Raw genomic sequence first — 23,693 nt, forward strand, 5'->3', positions numbered from 1 at the left:
ATATCCTCTAAATAGGCAAGAATTAGGAGGGTCCTTAAATGTATTACCTCATCAGGTGACTGAGAAGCAGTATAAGGAAATTACAAAGAAATGGTCTTCCATTTCCAGGCATATTATTGTTGCTGATAAAGCTACTATTTTATGGTCATTACTATTTTCATTTTTTTAAACGTTAGTATTAAAGAGAAACATACCAGTCTCAGTTCACGTGTTAAAATGACAAATGTTAATACACTGTCCCTATGAAATAAGAAAGGTAAGTATTATCATAACACGGGAGAAACTGAGGAACAAAAAAATAAAAAGGTCATAGTTCAAGCTATGAACAACTTAGTTCAGGCTATGCAACTCCCTGTTGGTAAAAATTAAATTAGACCCGTGTCTCCTGACCTATATATCCTACTCAGTAGATAATTTTGCTTCTTATTTACTGTATTTGTTCTTCAGTGTTTCTGTGAACAGGTATTAAGTGCCTATAGATGTCAAGCACTGTACCCTGGAGTGACCAGCAAAGCAGAACAGGGTGGGCCATTCAGGAAGGAGCACTAAAGGGCGATGATGGGGAGTAGTGAAAGCAGGAGCTTGCATCAGCAATCAGAGGCAGCATGGAAGATTCGGAGATAACAAGTCACTTTTCTCCTTCTGGATAGAGTGTTTATTGATGCTGTTCATCTTTTTAAATGATAACAATGTGATAATATAGTAATTTATATAAATAGAAGCCCTAATTCAAGGTCAGGCGTATCAGCAGGATAAAATTAAATACTTCAGTGTGGAACTGTAGGGGGTTCATCGACCACTTTCAACCTCCTAGTGCCATAGATAAGAATTCTTTGAATTTATACAATAGCAACTCAAATGGGGCAATTTTAAGACATTAAAGGGCCTTTAATATGCTGAGACACATGGCTGCTAATGAAGTTTATCCATGTGTTGAGGCAGAAACTCATTAAACCCCGATTATGGGATGGAAACAAGAATAAGGGTTAAATGTTCAGTTCACGAGGTGGAGAGAGCTGAATAGGAGGAAGGTTTGATAATTTGGATTTAGCATATTTAAGAGCTTAAGAGAAGTTTGTAAAGAAAGGGTATGAAATGAGGTGGTGAAAACAATCGTTGGGAGAATTTTCTGATTCAGTAAAATATTGAAACTTTACCACATGATAATTTAGCAATGTGATAACTCCTAACATTTATGAAGATAAATTAATGTAAACATATATTGGGGAGCATGGCTTAAACTCAGCATATACACAGCAAGCACATTTATTTTATCATTATACTGTGATAATAAATGTAGGCTTTGTGGGACGCCTATTCCAGATGTCCTTTTAATAGATAATTGGTAGTCATAAAGCAAATAAGTGTGTTGAAATAAGAATGGAGGAGAAAGAAAAACGTGAAATTAATGAGTATTTCATAATAAATATTTTTGAACACCCACTAAACATACACTAGTCCCTCTTGTTGCTGAGGACCTTACTTTTCGACACAAAAGCCTGAAATATGGTTTCGTAAAATCATTATATTTGGAGCCTGATCTCAAAAGAGAATATAGCCTGGATAGGAATGCGGGGGAACTGGGAGGAAGAAGAAGAGAAAAGAAGAATCTCATTTCAGAAAAGGCAGTGAAAGTAATAGAATTTTATAAATTCTAAGATTTCAAGGGTAGGCCAGTTCTGTTTGATAGAGAAGAAAAAAAGAGGGTCATGAGAAGTCTGTGTAAATGAAAGAATGACATTGAGAAGGCCAAATGTGAACTTTCAGGAAAGCTGTTCCCTTTAATAAATAAATAATGTACAGACTCCATTATAATATGAGTGTGAATTACCGTCATGATCATGGTTATCCTGTATATATAATAAAGGAAGGTTTGAGGAAAGTTAAGTGGAGGTTTGTAAAGAGTGAAGGCTACGATGACGTAAGAATTGATGGTAGGCAGGACTTTTCTGTCTCCCAAAGTTGAAACAATAATGTAGTGATTGTGTTTGAATTAGGGGGGAAAAAACAGAGTTTAAGAAACTCATAATTTTTTTAAACAAGTTTGTTTTGAATGCTCCTCTTTTTAAAGAAGTTAAAATATAAGGACAGATGAAAAATAATTGTTAAATGACCTTTCCTTGAAAAATATCCAGCTTGAATATAGTAGAAATTACAGTTGAAACCTTGATAACAGATCATCAGGAAACAAACTTTTTGTATAAGGAAATTAGTTCCGATGAGTAAATGCAGCTGTTTGGGAATCTGGTCCACCATGAGCAGAATGTATCATGTGACACTAAGCTCTGCTAGACTACTCCTGTACCAAATGGAGAACGCCTAACCCTTTTCCTGGTAGGTAGTTTCAATTTGTCTTTACCCTGATGGAGTTAAACTGGATGGCCCTGGGCAAACTTGTTTTCTGAAATATGGGTTTTTTGCTTCTGCATTCCCCGCCTGAGTACCTAATATCTAATCCCTTCCTATACCCTGTCACTTTCTGCCTTCGCAGCCTTCCCCTGTCCTTCACAGCAGAAAGGATCTGGTAGCAATACACTGTAGACTGTTGTGGTCAGTGGATTATATATCCATCCACCGCTGTATAACACTTTAATCTTCTATTAGTTTTTAAACCTTCAATTATGGGAGACCTAATAGAATTTCAGGAGTCTATAAACAGGTAGGGAGACATGATGGGGGAGGGTTGGGGACTGGGATGGCGTTCCCCACTCCACTCCATCCGCATGCCATCTACCCCTCCTCTGCCACTGGATTTTCTACATTTTCTAAAAGTGGCATCTTTTCAACAGTTAAAGTCATGTATTGACATGACATTATTAAGCTAAATGTTGGTAAAGGCAAGATCACTTAAAATAATTAAAAAGTTGGAAACTTTTTAATGTACTGGTTACTCAGCCAATCACTAGTGGAATTACTCCTCATTCCTCAATGTACCCATGTTCATATAGTTACCAATGTCGCTTATATAACAGAGGTGAAAGCACTTAAATTATTTAAGAATGTCTGCAGTGAGAATAAGGTTATCATGATCTGTCCCGTACTTCTGTTTGCCCTACGTTCTCCTTCAAAATGTGTGTTTATGGAGCTAGGTGAGCTGGGCACTGACCCAGGATTGGACCCCATAATCTTTTAGGGGAGGGAAGATCAGAATGCCCCATTGCTTGTTCCTTGTGAAGCCTCAGTCCAGCTTTGTCCTAAACCAAGCTTCCTTGACAGACCTCCCTCTTTTTGCACCTCACATCATTTTTTTCTTCCCTTTGAAAGTCATCTGCATTCACAGAAGACCCTTTTTATTTTGTTTGAAAAATTAAAAGCATTCCCAGTTTAAAACGCCTTTTATATTCTAAACTACTCATCTGGTATTCTAAAACATAGACTCCCTTTGTTGTTTCTGCCTTCAAAATGTATTCTGTTTCCATTACTATAACATTTAATCTATGGAATTCAGTAAAGTGGTACATATTGTTTTCAGGCAAATGTAAAAATATGTTTTAATCTCACCTTTGTTGGGCTATCATAGTTTTATCTGTTTCACTAGGTGAGCTAAAGATGATAAAAGCTATCAGTCATTTTGTTGCAGGCAGGAAACCAGAAACCATCCTTAGTTGAGAAAGAACTTGACTTCTGTGGTAGAGTATTGCCTAGGTAGGTGTCTTGGGGTATCTAATATCTTTCCCTGAAGCCCTTGCTGTTTTCCTAGCAGGGATGTTTTGTAATAAGGACCGTAGTTTGTTCTACTGTTGAAGCCAGTGTTAAATGTGAGTGGTTCTAGGAGTCTGGCAGATGCCCTAAAAAATGTGGGATTCTATCGTCTGTGTCCTAATGAGTACAACCAAGAAAAAGTTTGACTCTGGTACATATTCGAATCTAGAAGAGCAGCAAGATATGGTAGGAAATATTTTAGAATGACTGTGCAGTAGTCCTGTTTAAAAGTTTCTGTCTTCATTTTGTGTGTTTGTGTAGTTTAATGTCAACTCATGGAATTTGTTGCTCGGCTGTGAACTTATAACATGGCGTTTTGAATCCCCATATTATGGGATATGCAACATCCTTCACCTGTACTCAACTTCTTTTGCAGAAAGGAAATAAAGATTTCCTCATATTGAATTCTCAATTGGTCATGAGCTTGTTGAAGCTAGTATTGGTATTTTAAAAAGAGCAGCAAAAGATACATCTCCTTTCCTTGATATAGGTAATAAGATATTTTATGTTCCTAGTGTTCAGGAGAGTGTGTCAGAAAATCAATATGAATAAATTCAAGTACACGGAGGATTCATCCTGTTTGAAAATGTAATGTATGGCAAAATGATGGTATGTATTAAATTTTTTTGTTTCATTTGCATGTAAATATTAGCATTTAGAAAAGGTATCATAGGCTACTTTTAAATTTAGGCAGAGGGCAATTTGCTGGCTTTTTTTTTTTTTTATTCTTTGTTGTTGTTTAGTGTCTCAACGCTTGCAGCTAAACTGAATTTGAAACTAAATACTGTCATTATAGAAGATTTTTCCTGAGTTCTTCCAATTTCTCTGGGGACAAAATAATGGTCGCTGGAAGCAGTGGAGAAACAGTAATTAGGGCAAATAGTAATACTGTGCATGATTGAGGAAAATGTGAGAAAGGGAGGGAGAAAATGCAACAGACAGACTTGTACAGCTTGTTACTAGGAAACCACATCAGCATTAAATACAGTGTGCTAATTGGCTATCCTGTTTCTTCCTGGGTACCAGCCTGGGCCTGCTACACAGCTGTTTCTGCTCTTTCTGGTTGCTAGGTAACTGCATCATTTCCCCCCACCCCCCGTTGTATTCTGGAGGGTAATTGGCTACTTCTGCTCCTGGTGTTGCTGCTGGGTACCAGTCTGGGCCTGCTGCTTTGCTGTTTTCCAGAGGGATTTAGTCGGGGGAAGGGGAGGAAAAGGGAGAAGAAGATATGCTGGCAATTAATGGAGCATAAGTGCAAATTCTACACAATGTCTGGCACCTGCGGCCCCTCATCCTGTCTTCTCAACTACATCCTTTAGTTGTGGAAACATATTAAAGTCTTTAAGTCTTTCTTTCTCTGCATAACTTAAAAATATAGTTTAAAGTAACCAAGACATTTGAAGGCATCATTTAAATGACAGATTTGGTTGTCTCCATGAAAAAAAAAAAAACCGGCAAAATATTGTATACCTATATTTTGATACGAGTAGCAGGATTTGTGCAGATATTAAACATACTTTACAACAAGACAGCATCTTTAACATCTTAAGGATAGTGCCATTTTATTTCTTAAATGGGCCAAATTATTTTGTAGCCATTCTTCTTGATATCAGAACATAAAGTAGTAAATAGAATGGACTAAACACATTATGGGAGTTTCCTGACTGTTTTATTATAAAGGAGGAAAGGGAGGCTTCTAGACCCTTGACTTTCCTATTATGGGTTTTATTCCTTTGATGTGCACAGCTCATGTCCTGGTGTTTTTCAGTGGGACATTGCATTTACATGGCAATAAGACATTTTGCTTCATAGCTGCTTTCCTGATGGCAAATGAACAAATGTGATGCAAAATCTGAAATCAATTTTGTGATTGAGAAAACAAATAAAAAGGTAATTACTTTACATATAGTTGTCATCTCCTGTTGAAGTAAAAGTTTCCATTTCATCATGATTGAAATTCTCACTGGAAGTGTGACGGGGAAGATTCTTCAGAAGTGAAGTGATGCTCCAAGGAGATTTTACTTTAAATGGTTGAGAAAGTGTATGGAAATTGGGGCCCCTTGAAGAGGCAGCTTTATTCCCCTGGGAAGGAGCTTTTTTATTGAGAAAACTCAGTGCATGTTGTGTGACTGTGCACAGAAATAGTTAGCAAAGGCAACTCTTATTTGACACTAATGGCTGTTACTGGTTTCCCATACTAATGAGATCCACCTTACCCTATCACAACTGAAGCAGGAGGAGGCCTAGGCTGAGCTACAAGCCCTTCTACCATAAGATAAATTCAGGCTTTAGGGAATCATTTCTACTTAAAATACCCTTAACATAGGCAGAAGGCCTCCAGCTAGGCCAGGATGATCGAGAGAAGATCGCAGTGTTAACACCTATCTAAAGGAAGCCAGCTAGCTATCAGTAGCATTCAGATTGCAAAAGAAAATCATCTTATCAGAGGACAACTTACAGACCAGGTGTAATATTATTTCTGCTACCTCTGTTAAAAGGACCAGTTGTTACTCACTCAAAAGCATTTGCCCATTAAATGATTTAGCCATTTACTTGTGAAAAACCATCTGAAGTCAGAATATCTTTTTGTCACGTGACAAGTTGTATATTCTGACTTTGGGAGTGGTTTTGTTTGAGTGTTTCATCTTTTTTGACAGCAGATTGTCAGAGTAGCAACTTTGCAAGTATGTTATGGATTGTCCCTATTTGACTTAAGTAGGTTATAGATTGAAAAGTCCAAAGAAGTCTGGGGAGTTTGTCTCACCCAGCCATCTTCTTCACAGATGTGGTTACACAGCCTCATTGTGGCTCTGGCAAGACCCTGGAAACCCAAGGCAGGGGGATTTGAAGGCTGAAGGTGGTCAAGGTTAGAACATCAGTGCATACTTCTGAGCTTCCTCTCGTACTCTTCTGGGAGAGTAGATCTTTTTTCTTTTGATGTCTCCATGTTTAAAGCAATAGTGAGAGTGCAGGCATACAAGCAAGCATGCTTTGGGAAATGAAGAAAGGAGGAGATGCCTCAACCCCTGGTTCTCCTCAGTCCTGAAAACCTGCTTTGCTAATTCTGACGGCCACACAAAGCTGCTACCTTTGACATCAAGTAAACCGGTTGACAAAATTGGAAAAGAAGAATCTGATGGTTGCTAGTCTCCCAGCAGGGCTGCTGCTAAACCATAATATGCTTTTGTGTGAATTAGAAAAAGGTACCCTTTGCATGGGGCAGTTACTGTGTGCTTGAGGAGCAGAGCGGGGTTCAGCCCCCCTCAGACTGTAACTGGACACCTTATGCTCAAAACCTTATGTGGCCTGTGCTCTCTGGGAGAGCATTCCACACAGATGGGCCTTCCCTGAACTTTTAAGAACTTCTGAAGCCAATAAGGGCGTAACAGGAATGGGAAAGTCACACAATAGTTTAAGGTTATTGGGACATCCTATCGATGTCTGAAGAGGCCATTATGTGTGAGAGCAAATCTTTTGGTCCAGCCGCTCTCCCAAAATGTGAGATCATTCATTAGTTGCCTAATGTGGTGGTTCTCAACCAGGGGAGATTGTTTCCCTCAGGGAACATTTAGCAATGTCTGGAGACATTTTTCATCGTTGTGTCTAGGGTTGGGGGTATGCTACTGGCATATGGAAGTGGAGGACAGGGATACTGCCAAGTATCCTACAATGCCCAGGACAGACCCTGAAGCAAAGGATCATATGGCCTGAGGGTCAACAGTGCCAAGGTTGAGAAACCCTGGCCTAATGCAACCTTAGTTGTCCTCTTCTCTGTAGGTTGCACCGAACCACTTGCAAAACGTTTCCTTATCCTTTTAAGACTACCCACCAGGTCTTGCCTTCTTCCCTTTTATGATCTTTAACAATATTGACTAAATGGAAGCACTGCATTATTTATTATTTCTGTCAGGACTTAGGTGATGTGCCACTTTTCCCCTTATGATAAGAAAGAAATCTTCCTGCCTCCAGTAAATGCTTAACTTCCTAGATTGAAGATTCATGATTGTGACCCTTCACGAGCCTCATGCCCTCCCCTTTTGCAGAAGGCGCCTGACCTGTAATAATCTGAAATTTTACTGAGGCAGTGGTTTGATAACTTCAGCTGCCAGGCTGGTGTGTGGTAGGGAGTTGTTTTGCCAGGAAATGGGTCTAGCTGACTGGGTGCTGACGAGCAACACCATTGTCATTCTCTACCTGTTTTCTCCAGTACCGTAGCCTTGCTGAAATGTAACAGTTGTTTCCTCGTTTTCAAAAAGAAGATTAACTGTTCATGAAGAAATAAGAGTGACGTATTTTCTCTGGGAAACTTTTATTGGGAAAACTGTATATTGCGCTGGTATTTGCTATTTCAGTGCATTTCCTACTATTCACCGTTCTGGTTTGCACCGGCACCATGAGGAACATACTGGAAGCTTTTTGAGTTCTTAGGGAGAATGGTGCTATTTCAGGGGAAAGGATTTAAATGGCTTTATCTAATGGACACATACTTTATGTCTGCATTTTGTCAGGAGCTGTGAATTATGCATTGGCCCTTTGAGCTACATTCACATGCATAGAAAATAACATTGTCAGACGTGTCATCCCCAAATACAATGGACAATATGCTATTATAATTGTATGGCATTGTCCTTGCTGTTTGGAGGTAATACTGCTGACTTTATTCCTCTCATACATGTGAATGCGGCTGGGGGGAATACGTGACATCTGTGGCTTTTACATATATTAGCTTATCCCTCGCCACTTGGAGAGATTGCCATTAGTGAGCTGGCCTCGTGGGGTCATGCTGAGTGCCATGTTTTGGATCATGGTTGTTATCGGACCTTAGTTTTAGACCCAGTAGGGAATTAGTAATATTTATCTTGATGACCTGAAGATGCAGTGAGTTATTTAGTCAGCTTCCGAGAGCAGATGTGCTAAAGCAATTGGGTAGGCTGAGGCATTCGTACTCATTGGCTTTGGGAGTGAAAAGCAATTGGGAACTAAGCCTGGGAATGGCTGCTCCACGTTGGTGCATTACCCAAGTAAGCAATAATAATACCACTTGTATTGATCTTTACAGTTGACAGGTGTTTCGTATACATCCTTCCATTTAACCTTCATTATGGGGTAAATCTTTTCATGATACCCATTGTACAAATGAGGGAACTGAGGCTCAAAGATCATTTTTCAAAGGCTTCACTGCTGAACAATCACAGAGCCTGCCTTACTCTGTTTTTCCTTTAGAGATCAGTTATTTCTTTTTGGGGCTGAGTTAAACAGAATATAAATTATTTTAGTTTTGTTTATGGTTCAGAAAAATAAATGGCTTAATATTTGTTATTTTACTTGCTCAGTATGACTACAAATTCAGAATAACTAAGAAAACTGAGTGATTATCTTATATATTCCTACATTCTGTCTATTTTGGTTGAACTTAAGAATCCTTGATCTTAGTTGGTTTTCCCCTATTTTAACGAAGAAAGTTTTGAAGGCGCAAACAAATGCAAGGTATTGATTCTTGAAGTGATGTCTCAGTACTAGTGCATTTGCATATTTTAGATAATTCATGATGAGAAATGGTAAATAGAAACTTTTCTCTGAACCCCTGGAAAGAAAGCACCTTAGCAATCCTCTTTATTACTAAGCTGAAAATCCAAATGGAAATGCCTTAAAGAGGTTGAAGGAAGTTATGAATGGGTGGATCTTGGTCTGTAAATTGTATGCTTCTCTCAGTTACACCAGAGCTTTGCTAGGTGAGGCTGAAGAAATGAGTTCCATGCCTTTATTCTGGTTTGTATGGTAAGTGTGGCGCTAAGGATAATTTTATTTTATCTTTTTTTGCCCAGTTATTTGAGGATATGTATAGAGGGGTTAGAAGTTTTAAGAATAAAAATCCTTGGTAAATACAGGAATTGTAAGTCTACTAATGGGCAAAGATGCCAAATTCAGGTTATGATTTTGCTTGAGGTATTCAGCAGTCTCTCCTCTGAATTCAGAAAAGCACACAGTGAAGAAGAATAGCTGCTTTCTAGCATTCTGCCAAAAGGGTCTATAGGAACCTCAGAGTGATGGGCACTTATATTATTTTCCAGAGATCTGAAGAAAGAAAAGATGTTAATACCAAAAGACAAATTCCTGAAAGGCAGAAGGAATAACACACATTACCCCTGAGGGCTCCACTCTTTTAAGGATTTTTTGTCTATAGGTATTTTTGTGTGTGATCCTGTGTTCCTGTACATCTTTGTATTTTCAAACTTCCCCTTTTTATTTCATCTACCTGCCATGGAAACAACCTTAATAAATCGTTAGAGTTGACGGGCCCTGGACCTGATTTGATAATAGCCTTTTCCTTGCTTATAATTGGCTGCTAAGCGTTTAGAATGCTTTCCAACCCACCTGTGTATCTTTTTCCCCCTCCCTCTTTGTGGTTTTCCTGGTGTGCATCTTACACAAAAAGAATAGTCAATGAGCAAAGCCAGAAAGTGGAAAGAATCCTTTGCAGCCAGGGAAAACTTTTCATACACCCTTCCCACTCCTGTCATTGTATGAGCTACAAGGTCCACAGGTACAAAGCTTATAGGATCAATTACCATAGGCTCACTGTTAAGCATTTTTTAGAAAAGCTGTTGCAAGAAGAATAGAGCAATAATTAAAATTAACTGAATGGCTTTTGCTCTATTGAGGCGTTAAATCTTTGTGTAAATACAATCACATTGTGCAAACATAGGTCTTTGTAGTTGGGTGATTTAGACAGCGAACCCACTGAAGTTTTGAGGTCTCTGGGTCAAGGGCCCGTTTTGACGTGGTTTGAAAGGTCACCTGCTCATTTGTGTCTGTGTTCTGCTGCAGAGAGAACTGTAAGCTGGAATGGTTCCTTGCCCACTGCAGCACAAAGAAGAGCCGGCTGGCATTTGGCAGATAGCGGTCTGTGACGAGGGGGAACTAAACTGCACACAAAGCAAGACGGCCGCACACAGGAGCCAGTGGGGAGTGCTTGGGAACCTCTGGGGCCCAGGCAATGAAGCGGCTTGAAGGGGGAGAAAACAGCAGTTATAAAATATAAATGTGTTTATTATTACACTGGGCCTATGCTATATAATTTTACACACACTCATATTTGTGATTTATGGCCACAGCTCCATATGGAGGAGAAGCTTGCTAATTTTCCCAAATTGATAGGGATGCCACTGAAGATGATCAAATTGGTAGGAGCAGTAGCTGAGAAAAAGTGGTCTCCTAAAACAACCAAAAAAGCGGGGGAGGGGGAGGACTACTGTGTCAGAGGCATCCTTTGTTCATTTATTTTGATTAGCAGAGCTTGGCTTTAATTATTCATGATAATGCCTGCCCTGGAAGGAGCAGGCCTCTGATGCCACAGCAGCCATGGTGTGGTGTTTGGTTTTCTGTGTAGTTAACACCAGAACAACCTGCCTAGCCTTTACTGAGATTTGTCATGCTTTCACCTGTGGGAGGTGAGGTGACCTGAAGTTCCGTTTATACCCAATATCCCTTCCAAAGGGACAGGTATTGACTTGGTCGGAGTGCAAGAGAAAGCCTGAGTGATAACAGCCATTTCATGAAATCCTTACAAGGTAGGTGGTGATTTTCACATCTTAGGCATGAGAACATGGAACCCTAGAGGGGCCCAGGAGTAGACACACCCAACTCATAAGTGACCAAGCCAGCTTTTAAGTCTGGGACTGACTCCAAAGCCTGTCCCCTGCAGCATTATGCTGGGATTTCCTAGAGAACAGGCCAAGAAAGGGACGCTGGAGCCGACCCCACCCTTCTTCCACCCCAGTCCATCCCACTTGCTGTGCTTTCAGCCTGTTTCCCGGTCTTAGCATCAATTACCATCATTTCCGACAGCTTTCCTAAGTGTTTTTTGACTTGGCAAAATCTTGAGGCACTTCTGGGAGCTCTTCAGAAGGAAAGCACTTTGGAACAGCATGCACTAGTTTCAAAATCCCCAGAGCATCTATGATTCATGCTTCTTGCAGGGGAACTTCATGGAGACAGGCTGGTATGATCCTAGGATACTTGATAGACTTTTTTTGTACATGCATAAATACCAGACGATGAATGCTGAATGCCCTGTCCACTCGCTCATAGCAAAACCCTGGGAGGCATCCCTGATATAGGCCCTTTTAATTAATGTTTTGTTTTTTTTTATGTTAATCTCATGGGCACTACTTTCTAAATATGAGTTACGTTTGTTTGCTTTTTCCATCTCTGCTGCTATAAGCACTGTTTCAGCCACTGTCATCTTTCTTCTTCTAGAAGTTGTAGAACTCTCCCCATATTGGCTCATTGCCTTTGTCAGCCCATTCTCCATTTTGTAGCCAAAGTAAGATTTTAAAATTCATTTCTGATCATGTTATGTTTCTGTTGAAAAGCTCACAATGGCTGCTATTGTTCTTAAAGTACAGATTATTTAACATGATCTCTAAGACCACTTTCCAATAGAAATGTAACATGAGCCACATATATAATTTTATATTTTATAGCGGGCACATTTAAAAAGTAATTAATTGTACTAATTAGTTCTAATACTGTATTTTATTTAGCTCAGTATATCCAAAACATCATTTCAGCATGTAAATAATTGATAAAAATTATTAATGAGTGATTTTACATTTCTTTATCTCTCTTTTCTATTGGAAAGCCTTTAAAATCTGGTGCATTTTTACACTTAGAGCACATTCAGTTCAGACTGGCCACATTTTGGGTGCTTAGGAGCCACCCGTGCTAGTGTCTGGGAGACCGGACCATGCAGGTGTGTTTAAATGCTTGAACAGCCTGGCCACTCACTGCCTGTTCTCTGTCCCTGTAGAGCACACAAACTGATACTCCTCTTTGATCAGCCTCCTGGTGAGGTGTGGGAGAGAGTGTAGCAGAGGATTGAGAGGACCTCATCCCTGCTAGTGAGCTGGTGGGAACAGCACAATACGGAGCCCTTTCTGTTCTACCCTTCTGCAGGGCTTTCTGGCGCAGCAAATCGGATGGACTATGATGGAAGAAGGGTGGGATCTTTTGCTCCTGTGTCCCTTTCTTGGTTTCCTTCCTAGGAAATCCTAGCATGATGCTGCAGGAGAACAGGCTTCAGAGTCAGACCCAGACTTAGAAGTCAGCTCAGCCACTTATTAGCTGGGTTTCTATCCCTGGGCTTCCGTGTGCTCATCCCTAAGATGGAAAAATCACCACCTACCTTGAAAGGTTTCTGTGAAGTAGCGCAGGTAAAGCACCATCGGGCTGCCTGACATGTAAATAACATGCCAAGAACAGGGATGTTATTACCTGGTGTTTCTTCACTCCAGGCCAGTCAGCACCCACCCCTCAGAAAGGGGCGGCAGGTAGAAATGAAGCTGCAGCTCATCTCACACTGAAGTGCAGGTTAAAACGAAATCCAGCAGGGGACAGTGGCTCATGCCTATAATCCCAGCACTTTGGGAGACCAAGGCGGGTGGATCGCCTGAGGTCAGGAGTTCAAGACCAGCCTGGCCAGCATGGTAAAACCCATCTCTACTAAAAATACAAAAATTAGCTGGGCATGGTGGTGGGCATCTGTAGTTCCAGCTACTTGGGAGGCTTAGGCAGGAGAATCACTTGAGCCCAGGAGGCAGAGGTTGCAGTTGAGCTGAGGTCGTGCCATTGCACCTCAGCCTGGGCAACAGAGTGAAACTCTGTCTCAAAAAAAAAAAAAAAAAAAAAATGAAGTCCTTCCTCTGCTGTTGGCCTTTGGGGTTTCCATTTTGGGTTTATGTAGAAATGTTAGGTGACACAGATGTTTTTTGAGAAGGTGAGGGAATGAAATGAAAAAAATGCTGGTAAGTTAATATGAGGTATTCTCTGAAAAAAAAATTTTCTACCCACACTAGGGTCTAGTAGTCAGTAGTACCATCCTGTGAGCTGAAAATGAGACCAGGGGTTCTAGGGAAGGGCAAATGAGTTGTAGTTCACACTCCTGGCTTCCCGTCTCCATGGATTCTATTCCACTGCTGATTCATTTTTTAAAAAATTAGAACAGCTATTATATAGGTGCATCTAAATAGTTCTGACATTCTTTCCAGTTGGAACATTTGTTTTATCAGATAATATTTCCAAAGGGAATATGAGTATTGATCCTACTTTAATTGTTGTTGCTTATACAAAAGGCAGAGTGAGGCAGTGGTAAGCGTGTGGATTCTGAAGGTAAGATGGCCTAAGTTTCATTCTTGACTGTACCGCATGTAAGTTGGGTGAACTTAAACAGCTTAGCTTCTCCAGCCCTCTATTTCCTCATCTAGAAAATGGGGAGGGATAATAGCAGTAGGGCTATTGAGAGTGTTAGAGGACAGAATATACGTAAAGCCCTTAGGTTCTGTGGTGCCCAGCATATAGTAAGGACTCGATAATTATTAGCCAACAGCCCGTTTTACTAGGATCTAAAACACCCTATCCCCCATTGCAAATGGGTGGAATTGGACCACAAGTCTTGGCTGATGATGATTATTTGAGGTGTTTTCTCTGCAGAGATGAACGTATCGTCTAGTTTGTTTATGTACCTTTCTCCTACACTTAGTTTTCTACTATATGTATATGTACATGAGGAAGGAAAATATAGACATCTCATCAGGGAGTGATTCTGTCATTCATATATTCATATATCCAATAGAAAAAGCCAAATGCATTTCAGCAGATGAGATATGAGATGTGGTAAGATAAGCACCATATTTTAGTAGTATATGGGCTTTGGGCAGTTTCTCTCCATGTGGTATTGGGTTTATACTGTTTGGTTGAAACCCTTTGGTTTTCTAATCGATGGCACATTGTAAGTTGAGGATTTGGGGCTTGAGGTCTTATCCTTGATGGTTGAATGAAACACCATCCTCCGGAGGTGGTCTGCTCCTGACATCTCAAATTGATCTCTAACCATCTTAGCTAGAACAGGTGATTGCAGGCTCTTTATTCACCAGGAAGATATAGTCAGGTACTGGGTGTTAATATGAGCCACACTGCATAAAGAAGGATTTTGGGGTAAAATATTTTAAAAATCACCCTGCCTTTATATACTGCTTTGCAGTATATGAAGCACTTGCACAGAAACCATCTCTCTTCACACTGCACAATAGTCCTGTGAGGCCTGTGCCAAAGAAGGGATAAGCTCTATTTTGCAGAGATGGAAAGTGATATTCAAAGAGTTGGCAACTTTCCTGAGGGCACATCATTAAGTGGTAATAGCTAGGACTAGAGCACCGGTCCCCTGATGGTGAGTTGGGTGTGTGTCTGTTTTCCAGTAAACTGTACTTGTACACATAAGACACCATCTCCAGAAACTCTGACACCCTTTCTGGAGAAAAGGTGTCGGTTTTGCTATGCTTTGAATTAATTAGATCATAAATGAAGCTTTTGTGACAAAGGCTCAAGCTAAGAGAAGCGTAAAGATAAAAGATTTTTCTCATTAATATAAAGTCAGCATTTAGAACTGTCAGAAGCCCAAACTCTTTTTGTTCTGTGGGTCCCCCATCCCTTGGGTTTCCATTCCAAAGGAATTGCCCAGGTCCCTGCAATTCAAGATGGCTGCCACCAGGCCTACTTTCTAGGAATCTAGTTTTCATGCAGATATTTTGAAAGTCAGAAGGGGAGAGGATGTTCCTACTTTTCAAAGTACAGCTTGACTGACTGGCCATGATAGCTCACACTTGTAATCCTAGCACTTTGGGAGGCCAAGATAGGTAGGTCACCTGAGGTCAGGAGTTTGAGACCAGCCTGGCCAACATGGTGAAACCCCATCTCTACTAAAAATACAAAAATCAGCTGAGTGTGGTAGTGGACACCTGTAATCCCAGGTACTTGGGAGGCTGAGGCAGGAGAATCACCTGAACCCGGGAAGGGAGGTTGCAGTGAGTTGAGATCGTGCCACTGTGCTCCAACCTAGGCGACAGAGCAAGACTCTGTCTGAAAAATAAATAAGTAAAGTACAGCTTGACATTGCACTTGTCACTTTCGCTTACATCTCATCAGCCAGAACTTGGTCATATGTGAACAAGCAATTGCAAAGGAGTTTGGAAATACAGCCTTTATTTTGGGTGACCATAAGCTCAACAAAATCCTGGAGCTACTCTTACTATAGATAAGGAGAGAATGAATGTAGGGGGACAACTGGCAGTTGCTGCTATGCTTTTAGTCTTAATAATCCTTTTTTTAAAAGCCTGTAATGCAGATATTTTAACATAAACCTCTTGAGTTCTGAAAGTCTAAATGTATGAAATGGTAAGGGTAACATCCTAGTACATTGTGGCACAGTGCAAGATCAAAATAATTGCATGAAAACTAGGTTTCTGTGGAATGGCTCAAGTTCTGAATGGAAACATAATTTACATGTTGTATTTCATGAGAATTTACATTATTGGAATAATATGAAGTGACTGGGAAATTAAGAACTTGAGCAGGAAACCATATGGGGTCAAATTAACTACATCTTAATATTTCTTGCACCTCTTTTTCCCCCTTTCAAAGTGTAAAGTCACATTACATTGACATTTTCCTCCCAGAATGCCTTCATTCTTCAGTAGAAGAACGAAGAGAAAGTATTTTGTAGCTGTGAGTTTAGCACAGATGAAATTGAGGCTGTTTGAGGTTAGAGGTATACAGGATGACAGATTGTGTGGGGGTGTTTCTACATATGTGGGTGTCAATATGTTTGTGCTGAGTTGTTTGCAGATTTGGGGGGAGGGCAGGCTGTGTGTGTGTGTGTGTGTGTGTGTGTGTGTGTGTATATGTGAGAATGTAGATTTCATGGGTGGTTTCAGTCATTATGTTTTCTTCCTAATGATTCCTGTTAGGGAGCAGCAGAAAGAAGATGTAGGAAGATCTAGGTAACTGCTTAAAGGAAGATTTGGAGATGGACTCGTAGTATATGGGTATTTTCACTCAGCCGGGTTAATTGAGGGTCTTTGACATGTGTCCAGCATTTTAAGTCTTGCGAATACTAAGGTGAATAAGCCTAGCCTCTGTTCTTAAAGGGACCGTTTGGTTTTGTGGAGCCACATAGAATGTAAACAATTTACTCAAGCAACATGATGAGTCTCTTCCAGAGGAAGTTAGGCAAGCAGAAGGAACGAGTGCCCAACTCTACCAGAGTCGGTCTAGAACCAGTTCCCAGAGGATATGCTTTAGAAAGTACTAGGACCACATACCGTGCCAGGCTCTGAGGACACAAGTATGCACAGATGTGAGGTCCGACCTCAAGGCAGTCAGTCTCTTGAGGGGATAGTTTGTCATCAAGGCCCCTTAGGATCTGGTGCTACCACCTCTCCAGTCCATTTTTAAGAGTCCTTCTCACATACTTACCCTTGACCTCAGGATGATAAACCACTGTCTCTTATCTCTGGGCCTTTGTGCATGCTGTTCCTTCTCCATGAAATGCTTATTGCCCTTGTCCTTGGTGTCCTTCAAGTTTCAGGTAGGCTTATCTTCTCTACAACATCTGCCATAATAGTCTTACCAAGTCTTAGGGATTTTCTGTTTCACATGTCCACGTTACACACATCTATCAAACACATTGAGTCTCATGTTCTTTGTATGTATTGCATGGTGCTTTCCTAACTGGGAGCTGCTCTAATGTGAAGAGCCTTTCTATTTGGCTTTAATCTCTAGCAATGTCATTGGTTGGCGTATATTAGAACCAACAATTAATGCTTGTTGAATCTAACTTGTCACACTGAAGAGACTGTTTCTTTCACTGCCAGTGAGTTAGACCAGAAGTCTTAAGTATTTGATTTTTCCTGTTTACCGGTGGACAGAGATGAAGTGTTTCGGAGATAATGCATTTATGGTTTGTGAATCTGGAAGGCAAGGTTAGTAATACAGCTTTTCATGCTGCTGGATTTTGGTGGTCTGATGTCTCAATTAGCAAACATTGTATTGAGTACATGTTACAGTGTGTCTGAGCCTGTGCTAGACTTTGAGGATGATTATAAAGAGGCCAATGAGAACGCATCTAGCTCAGTGCTTGGACACACGTTACTTATCAGTATTTATTCCATTGGGGGTATAAGGTGTCCTTGTTTTAAAAGCACTTTTCATTTAATGTGGGTGGGGAAAAGCAGGGCAAGGGATCAAGGCACAAAAAGATAAATATCTACAGGAAATGGTAAATAACTGGCCAAAGAGTGAAAACTTAGACAAGGGTATAGTTTTCCGAGGAGGAAAAATCTTTAGGGATGGGGTGACATGTGGAGAATAGACACATTCTGAGCAGAGGACATCCCAGCGAGTGAGAAGGGCTTGGGTGGGAGCCTGGTGGGGTGAGGAAGCTGTCTAGGGATGTTGGAGACTAGAGGGTTATGTAAGAAGTGATGGGTGATAAGGTAGAAAAATAAGTGGCATGACTTTGTGTACATCTTTTCCTGAGTACATAGATAGTGGTAGGTAGAGAGCATCTGTCCTAGGTTATCGTGTATCCAAATAACAAACAAATGAAATTTTTCTTTCGGGGTTACTCTTTTTTTAGACTTTATATTTGAGTAAGGTACGTATCTGATTGCTTTGGCTAATGGGGAAATTTAGTCTCTAAAAAAATGTTTGATCATTTTGGAAGAGAATTATGTAGACATATTGATGTTTTAAATCTTCACTGATTTGATATTTGCCTCTCAAATGCTCTGGAGAACTAGGTTCATATTTATTCAACATGAACGGTAGCTGGTCCAAGGACGGCTCTTCTCTCCATGATCTGGATGTAAATTATCTAATTTAGCCTCTTTTTTTTTTTTGAGACATGGTGTTGCTCTGTCATCCAGGCTAGAGTGCAGTGGTGCAACCACAGCTTACTGCTTACTGCAGCCTCGGCCTCTCCTGCTCAAGTGATCCTCTCACCTCAGCCTCCCAAGTAGCTGGGACCACAGGTGTGCACCACCATGCCTGGCTGATTTTTTAATTTTTTTGTAGATGCAGGGTCCTACCACATTGCCTGCGCTGGTCTCAAACTCCTGGGCTCAGGTGATCTGCCTGCTTTGGCCTCCCAAGGTGCTGGGATTACAGGTGTGAGCTACCATACCTGCCCTCATTTGGGCTTCTTGAAGATGGACAAAATTGCCTTTATTTTTTTAATTTTAGAGAAAATTATCATATGAGCTATTTATATGCTTTTCTACCATCTGCATTTATATAATCAGTGAATATCAATTTTGTTATCATTAACTTAATTAAAATAAATTTAGTTTACTGAAGCCACTTATAGCTTCCAGAAGCAGATCTTCTGTGGTTTTTGGATTACCCTTTTTTATGTTTTTTTTTTTTTTAAATACCATTGCTCTATCTATATCTATTCATATATATGAAATATATATATTTAATTTATTTATTATATATAATATGTATTTCATTTTATGTAATCTATACTTATAGATTATATAATATATATTTCAATTTATAGATATTATATATAATATATATTATATATATTTCATATATATGAATAGATATAGATAGATCAATGATATTTAAAAAGATATATATGTGTGTGTTTGTGTACATATATATATACATATATATATATATATATAACACATATGTAGTAGAAAGTTAACTTTTATCCAAATAATAAATTATTTAGGCTTATATTTTCTAAATTTTTGGTTAGCAAAAAAGAGAAAACTTTAGTGTATCCAGGAAAGTAAATAGGCATTGTCAACTAATGTGATATGTACCAACGGATGACCACCATGGGTCCCTGATCTGATAGGGCCCTAGTTTAGTCTCTTCTCCCCACCTACCCTGGCCCTCCATGTCCCTACATTTTCTGTGGTTCACAGACACATAGTCCTCTCACCTGCCCTCAGGCTTCCCAAAGATCTCCCCAGTAGGGTGTCATGCAGATGTACCCTCCCTCAAAGCTGTGTACTTCCCGATTATCTTTTTCTTACTACCACCCTCCCTGCAAGAAAAATTAATTCCTTGGCTATACTTACTAGGAGTTGTACACTTAAGTTGCCAACCTCTGAAATTGATCGGTTTTTAGGGAACGTTTCCTTTTCTATGTTGATTTACTTCTATAGGGTGTACTTCTCATTTAGTGGTATCACTTTCTGAGTGATACCTTGATATTACCCATGCTTGGAACATGTTGTTTAGAGCAAAAGTGATTTTTTTTCTTCATTCTTAAAATCTTTTAAGGTGATTGAAAAATTATATTAATAGTTTGGGACCAGACACAGTGGCTCATATGTGTAATCCTAGTGCTTTGTAAGGCCGAGGTGGGAGGGTCACTTCAGGCCAGGAGTTCCAGACCAGCCTGTGCATCGTCAGGAGGCACTGTTTCTTTTAAAAAAAAAAAAAAAGCCAGGTGTAGTGGCGCCAGAGCCTGTAGTCCCAGCTACTTGGGAAGCTGATGTGGGAGGATCACTTGAACTCAGGAGTTCAGATTTACAGTGAGTTGTGATTGCACCCTTGTACTCCAGTCTGGGCAACAGAGTGAGACACTCTCTAAGGAAAATAATAATAATAATAACTTGGTCATTGTAGTAAGAGTCCGTTCCTGCATGTATCCTCTGCAGTATGGTGATCTTTATATTTGAAAGCAAAAAACAGAAGTTGACTAAAGGTGAGTTTAAAATTCACAGTTTTTAATAATCAAATATCTATTTAATACATCAAATGACTTGTGAGCACTTGACTTACAGAGTAATACCATTGCTGCTAAATGGAAAAAAATGTTCTACAAATGAGTTTCAAATAAATTCATGTGGTGTAGTTGTCATCTTGAAAGGAAAGATTAATGTTCTAGTAACATTTTTCTTCAAATTTAGTATATACATAGCTTTTAACTTTATTGTAACTGATAATCACCAAAATATATTTAAATTTCCAAGATGACATCAAATTTTATTTGGATTTAACTCCAAAAAAAGCTGATTAAAATAATTTTTAAAGTTAACCTTGAAAAACAATAACAAAAAGAATAAAAACAAAATAAAGTTTTGAAAAAGCAAACAAACTAAACTTGTAGCTTAAAAAAAATGTAGCTTCCCCAAATGATCAGGCTTGCCTATTTCAAAACTTGAGCACACATAGCTTCAGATATAAGTGTTGTTGAGCTCTAAATTCTTAAGTGAGTTTACAGTCTTTTGAAAATTATAGTAATATCTAAACAGTTATGGGTTTTTGGTTTGCACTGTGTCAGGGTGGTGGGGAACAGTGGTGTTCGTTGGCTAAACCTCACTCAGCCCACTGAAAACTACTAGAATACTGCATACATTTTTAATTAAATAAAAAATAGTTTTATGGCATTCCTTGGCTAATCAGAAACACAGTAAAGTATTTGAAAGCACATGTATTGGAAACACAAATTACACATTGCAAAAGCTCTTTAATTTTCAACAGCTAAATTTACTTAAGCATCTGGATTGGTAACTAATTTTCATGACCAACAGAGTCTTCCTCCAACATTTCAAGCAAATTCACCAAGAATCTAACTCTTTGTCTCAAAAGGAACATTTTAGAAAAATTTAACAGTTGTTAAAAACGGCATGTGGCCCCTACGGATTTCTTTAATCCTGTGTGTTCCCCTGGCTGTGCTGCACAAGGCAGGTTGGGCTCCAGTTTAAGTCTTATAAAGAAGCCCTTGTGCTCTTGCCCTGCACATGCAGGTGACAAAGTTCTCTGTTTCCACCTCTCTCACTGGCTTCCTGTATGTCTGTAAACTACCTGTTGATATCACCACTCTGAACAGCACCTTTAATATCAAACACCATTACTAACACTTTTTATTCATTGGGGACTTTCTAATTGACCAATCACTTTCATGTACTAGGTTCCATCCAATCTTCATGAGTACAAAGAATTGGGACAGTATTGTGTTGTTGTTGTTGTTTTTTAATTTCTTTCCCACACAGTTAAGAGCCATAAGTCCCCAAAGAAGTTATTAAATACCTTTACAAGGCCACATTGCTATTATGTGGCAGAGCCAGAACTAGAATAATCTATTTTTTAATGATGAGTTCATTTTATTTCCCCTCTTTAGCAGTGGTTCTTGGGGTGTGGTCTCTGGACCAGCAGCATTAGCATCATCTGGGAATTTGTTAGAAATGCAGATTCTTAGGCCCTCCCCTAGTGAATCAGACCTACTGAATCAAAACCTCTCAGGGTGGGGTTCACCACCTGTGTTTTAAATAAGCCCTTTACGGAATTCTAATAAGTTTGAGAACCACTGTGCTAGAGGACTGCTTATTTAAAGAGAAATGGTTACAGGGGATGAGAACAATTTAAAGACAGAAATTATTTCGTGTTTATTACTGCACTTTTTTGGGTGCTAAATGTAAATAAGAGTATTATCTGAGCATCTACTGTGTATAAAGTTTATGCTAGCCACTTTGGATAAAGTGGAGAAAAGTCAAATACGGCTCCTGCCCTCACAGAATTTACATCCTGGCCAGCGAGAGAGACTCTAAACCTTCTATTAAGTTTGGGGGTGGGATGAGGGATCAGAGAAGAAGGCTTCTTTGGGCCTTTGGTTTAATGACTGTTTCTAAAAGCTCCCATGGGCTGGAATGTAGAAGTGGGAACACTGGGATTCTAGACTATGGGCTGGGCATGGAGGAAAATATCAGAAGGATGAGCTTTTCAGCTCGAGTTGATGGGGTTTCTACATAGAAAATATATTTTAAACTAGTGCTGTCTAAAATAGAAATACATGCAAGCCACATATCTAATTTTAAATTTTCTAGTAACCTCATTTTTTTAAAAGTTAAATAAAAGGTAAAATTAATTTTAATAATATGTTTTACCTAAATTAATATATAAATATAACCATTTCAACATAAAATCAATATATAAAGTTATTCGTGAGAAATATTTTACATTCTTTTTAAATACTAAGTCTTCGAGATCCAGTGTTTATTGTATGCTTCCAGGGTATCTCATGCTAAATTTTTTCATCGCTTCTCGGCCTTTTGGCTAAGATCAAGTGTAGTATCTCATACTAAATTTTCAATGGTGAAAATTAAATGCAGTCCTAACAAAATAAGAGGGTGAAATATTTTTACACTACTTCAGCCTTTAATCTTAATGTTAATTAAAGTTAAATTAAAAGTTCAGTTTTTTTAGTCGCCTTAGCGACATTTCAAGCACTCATTGCCATATGTGGCTGGTGGCTACTGTGCTGGACACAAACACAATTGTTGTCAGCAGTTGCAGGATTCAGTCAAAATCTTTTCTCACCTCTCTCCATATTCTAAAGTAGGAGCTGTACCTCATTGAGGATATGGTTTAAATTTTGGATTACAGGTTTTTGAAGAAACATTTTAAGATAGTGAGGAGTAAACCTTAACCTAGGCCCAGTTATTATTATTTTTTTAGTTGTTTTAAGAATAAAAACAAATAGGGCAAATGTTTGTATATTCTGTAAAGTGACTGGTACACTGTGTAGACTCAGGTACTTGGATCCACTACGCCTTTGGGTAAGCAAGTAATGGATGGATGAAAAAGCCATATGGATCCTCAGTGAGTGTACATTTTATTTTATGTAGTAGCTATTATAACTGTTTTGGGAATTCTAGAAAAGAAAGCCCTTATTTTATTTTCCATCAATCAGCTCCACAAAAAGACTTGAAAAAAAAAATTCAAGATCCAGCTGGAATCTTTTTTTTTTCTTTGAGATGGAGTCTCATTCTGTCACCCAGGCTGTAGTGCAGTGGTGCAATCTCACTACAACCTCCACCTCCTAGGTTCAAGTGATTTTCCTGCCTCAGCTTCCTGAGTAGCTGGGATTACAGATGCACACCACTACACCCAGTTAATTTTTGTATTTTTAGTAGAGATGGGGTTTCACCATGTTGGTTAGGCTGGTCTTGAACACCTCACCTTGTGATCCGCCTGCCTCAGGCTCCCAAAGTGCTGGCATTACATGTGTGAGCCACCATATAATGCTTAAATGCTCTAGTGTAACTGAGTGTGATGTGAAAGCAATTGACGAGTCTTTGCTGAATTCTTCTAGATGTACCAGGCAGCAATGTAAACCCATTGCAAAGTAT

The 23,693-nt window shown here is 39.3% G+C and overlaps 1 protein-coding gene and 1 pseudogene across 5 annotated transcripts in view; both read left to right on the forward strand.

Annotated features, from left to right (window-relative positions):
• Positions 1 to 23,693, forward strand: part of KLF7 (KLF transcription factor 7) — a 93,029-nt gene that overhangs the window by 50,008 nt on the left and 19,328 nt on the right. The window lies entirely within an intron of this gene.
• LOC120364521 (U2 spliceosomal RNA) lies at positions 22,598 to 22,729 on the forward strand (annotated as a pseudogene).

The sequence above is a fragment of the Saimiri boliviensis genome, chromosome 5 (assembly GCF_048565385.1).
Source record: "Saimiri boliviensis isolate mSaiBol1 chromosome 5, mSaiBol1.pri, whole genome shotgun sequence".
Classification (NCBI taxonomy): domain Eukaryota; kingdom Metazoa; phylum Chordata; class Mammalia; order Primates; family Cebidae; genus Saimiri; species Saimiri boliviensis.